The 4170-nt window shown below is 40.7% G+C and overlaps 1 long non-coding RNA gene across 1 annotated transcript; it reads left to right on the top strand.

Moving 5' to 3' along the window:
* Positions 1-1149: 1149 nt before the first annotated feature.
* LOC145441298 (uncharacterized) lies at positions 1150-2426 on the top strand. The gene is made up of 2 exons (XR_013915792.1): positions 1150-2195; positions 2251-2426. It is a non-coding gene; the product is annotated as an uncharacterized LOC145441298 (long non-coding RNA).
* The last annotated feature ends 1744 nt before the right edge of the window (positions 2427-4170 follow it).

The raw sequence follows: 4170 nt of genomic DNA, 5'->3' as shown, positions 1-4170 counted from the left end.
GAATAGACAGTGAAAGCTTGTTATGAGCGCTACCGGGGCATGCCACGGCTAGGCATTCGCAAAGCGCAAACACGGAAGAGAATTCGATTTTCGCAGAGACTTCGCTATATATGGGCAATTGGACATTTACAAGCGAAAGGACAAGAAGAATACGATTTTCGCTGTGATTTCGGTATATATAGATTGCTGTGCGTCTATAAATGGTAAAGAATTGTTATTGAACAGAATTTTAGGTGGGGCAATGCCTAGTTGCCCTATAGGACGAGCCGCCACTGTGATTTCTGCTGTTGAAAATTCGCGAAGTTTTTACAGCTTGTAACAGGTTTGAAAAACAAATTAGGTTCTCATGGAGTCATTCTTTTCCACAAGTGGAACCCCGAGTAATATTCGCTACGAAATCTTTACTACCAGCAACGCGAAAAGATGTGTTTCCTGCGATTCATCAGAGTAACACAATTTACCAATATATATACGTACCGATGCGACAGTCGGTATGTGGGTCGAATATCTCAGCGTTTGCAACAAAGAATTCGTCAACACGTCCCACGTCAAATTAGGAATTCGCAGGCTGATGACATATATTCTTCATCATCACAGTCTCTAGTTACGATGCGTGATTATGATCAAATAAAAGCATGTAATTCTGCCATCGGACAGCACCTCCTGAAACACCCGAGTGCGCAAAATATTTTAGCAATAAGTTTTCCATAGTTGCTCCTGGTCATTCTCTTTTTCATTTAAAGGTTCTCGAATCTATCATTATAAAGCTGCAAAAGCCACCAGAAGGAACATCTCTATACGGTGAGAATATATCATTGGTGTTGTGTTGTTACTCGGCTATGTAACTATAGATAACTAACCTACGGATAGATGGGCAACACGTGATTCACGGTCGAGAGACCGGATGCTCGTCAGATTTGTTGTCGCTTCATAGCATAAAGCGGGCAAAGCGGCAGGTTGTCGGCCAGATTGACTGTTAGAAATGCAGGTATGTTTGGTGCGAATAGGATATAGGGCAATCAGAACAGGTTATTTAGTGATACAGTACATAGCCACTGGCGCGGCTATCAAAGCATTAATATCAGGAGTATATTTAAGGAGCAAAAGAAGTCATGATATTCACTCTTATTATTCAGGTTAACAATTGGTTTCAATATTGAATCCAGCTGAGGTTTCCTTGAAATAGTTTGGTTTGTATATTCATAGATAGGTTTTATTATATATTGATAAATGAAGAGAAGACGTTTTCATAACCAGGCATAATTAAGATGGGAAAATTAGATTTCGAATTACTGACTAGGCCAGTAATCAGAGACGCCTCAAACTCAAGTCTTGCGCAACGGAGTAAAGGCTTCGTTGAACTCCATTGGAGTAGAGGCTTCATATTCAAAGACATTTTCGACATGTCTGGCATTATTCGCTATTGTGCGTTCGCTCGATATGAAATGTCAAGATACCCTCCAGGGTTGGAATCCCGGTATGTTTAGCGTAATATATTTGGTGTGCAGTATCACACCGCGTGTACAATTAGTAGGATCTTTGGTGTGCACGAGGCACCGATTCCATATCGGCAGACAGGCATACGGTACGTGTTTCATTCCTTTCAGATAAAATGGATATTGACATAGATATGTTAGAATATTACATGCAAGTGGATGGAAACAGGCTGCAGCAAGTACAGAAGTAACTTACAGATTTTGATAATCCCTTGGAATTCCTCACTGAGGAACTGTTTTCTGATCGCTATAGGCTTAACGAAAGCCGGTGTTAGTGGATTTATGGAGGTCCTACAGTGTGACCTTACCAACCCATCCAACAAAGGTCAACCCCTGCCCCCGTTGTTGAAGTTCCTTGTTGTTTTGCACTCTTACGCCACAGGAAGCTTTCAAGTTGTTGTTGGGGAGCTGGAACATGAACCTGGACAGTATTGCCATAGCTCACAAAAGCTCAACATACATCAAATTCCCACAAAGTGAAGTTGCAGCCAATGAGGCCTCACGATTTTATGACAAATAGCTGCTGAACGTCGATATAACAAGATTCAAATATCCTCCAGAATAACCATAGAACGGATTTTTTGGAGTGTGGAAGAGCGTGTTTCCCTGCTTATCACTGGGTCTACGGATAAATGTCGACACAGCAATGGCTTTGATTGTTGCAACAGCAGTGTTATACAACTATGCCAGAAAACACAGGTAATATATTTCATGATTTTTTTAATATCAAGCGCTTAACTCCCTTCAAATTTAGTTGCATTATCAACAATGAAACTGATGTCCCTGTCATCCGGCAAGAAGTTGTAGAGGCACCAAGAGATGTACGAGGATCCCTGAGAGGCCTACCTAGCTCAGAGACGCCGGATCGTAGAAACCCACTTTAGGAATACAATTTAATTTGTTATCATAAATAAAGAAACTGCGGTGAAACTTGTATAAAACCGAACGAAATGGAACAATTTAATTTGTTATCATAAATAAAGAAACTGCGGTGAAACTTGTATAAAACCGAACGAAATGGAAACAGCGTAGAAAGAAATAAGTGGAACAGAACAGAACCTATCAATAATGCCCAGTTACATGGCCATGGCCATAGCAAAAAAAAAGCATTAATATCGCGGTGCGGTGTTGCAAGTCGAGGCTTAAGCAGTTAAATGGGAATAGCAAAAGAAACGTATTCATGTCTTGGTGCTGCAATTAGAGGCATAGTAACTATCGATAATGGGAATACCACAAAAAGAGTTTACATCACGGTGCTGCAAGCAGAAGAAATGAATCTTAAATTGAGAGCTTTTATAAAGTAGGTAGACTAGTTTCTACTAGATCTGGTGAAGGCGAGCCTTCAAGCTTTTGCCTTGCATCTGCTATCAACAGGTGCTTGGTCACAAGTACCAACTGCAGATCAGCAAGGGACTGCTGCTCCTCCACTAAGAGCCTTTGGTGTTGCAAGCAGTCAATTTCTAATTCAATCTTTTCCACTTTCAGCTCATGCTCCAAGAACATGGTATCCGATATGAAGTTATTAACTTCAGCTCTTTTTGGTTTCTTTCTTGGCAACCCTGTCTTTTCCGTTTCTTTTACCACCGGAGTTGCAGTCGTGAAAATCACATCTGAAATAGGGACATATGATATAGAAAGCCCTCATTGCATAGCAATTGTGTTTAAATTCTAATAACTTCTATACGGTATGCTTATGAAGCTATGCTCATGTTAGTCATGTATCCGTATATATTTACACAGATTTTAGTTAACGCTCATTAATAAATAAACAATATCGATGACCACACCACATCGAGGATATGTCCTAGACCCTGATCACCATCGACTGGCTATGGTCCTCACGACTATCAATCACTGTGCTTTGCTAATTCTGGTCAGTGTTAGCTTTCGGGTTTGCGAAAATATGGTTTTACAGTTTTTTAGATGGAGCGATTTTGGAGGTTTTACAGCTAAGCGGTAACCCAACACGCAGCAAAACCTACATAACCAGAGTCAGGGATGCTCACATATCAACAGCGAATACCGTTGACTATACTAATTTGTTGGGATCACTGCTTGTGCTTAATATGGTGCTTTTATCCATAAGTGTCCATTATTATGGCATACTGTACCCGAAGATGCTGATGAAGATGTGGCTCGAATTGTTCTGGTATTATGATATGTATCATCTGTGACATATATGGTACTGCCTTGGTTGGAGGGCCTCCAGTTGCCGCCATGTGGGCCCGTCCCTCTGTAATATCGTCTTTCGATCTGATGAAATGCATACGCATTAGAACTGGCCTGGCACATTCCTAGAATTCCATCAAAAAGCTTACCTCGTCTTCATGTTAGTCCAACATTTTTTAAGCTGCTTGGATGATACCTTTCGAGCATCCGGGAAGGAATTGTATTGAATGGCAAGATCTTCCCATGCATCATTTTTCCTTTGGATAGAACTTCATCATTTCTTTTATCTAAGTACATCCAGCTTTGCACTTACAAGAGTCATAAGACGGCTCGGCTCTAGTCAGCCACAGAGTCATAAGACGGGCTCGGCTCTAGTCAGCCAAACTAAACCTTAATTTAGCCAAACTAAACCTTAATTTTGACATACTGTAACTGAAAAAAATATTCCTGTTGATATCCAACAAGTCTGTCACAGGTAAAGCAGATACATCGACTAACTTTTTCT

Source organism: Botryllus schlosseri, chromosome 6, assembly GCF_051294905.1.
Source record: "Botryllus schlosseri isolate E-star chromosome 6, Bs_hap1, whole genome shotgun sequence".
Taxonomy (NCBI): Eukaryota; Metazoa; Chordata; class Ascidiacea; order Stolidobranchia; family Styelidae; genus Botryllus; species Botryllus schlosseri.
This window is presented reverse-complemented; position numbering and strand designations above follow the sequence as displayed.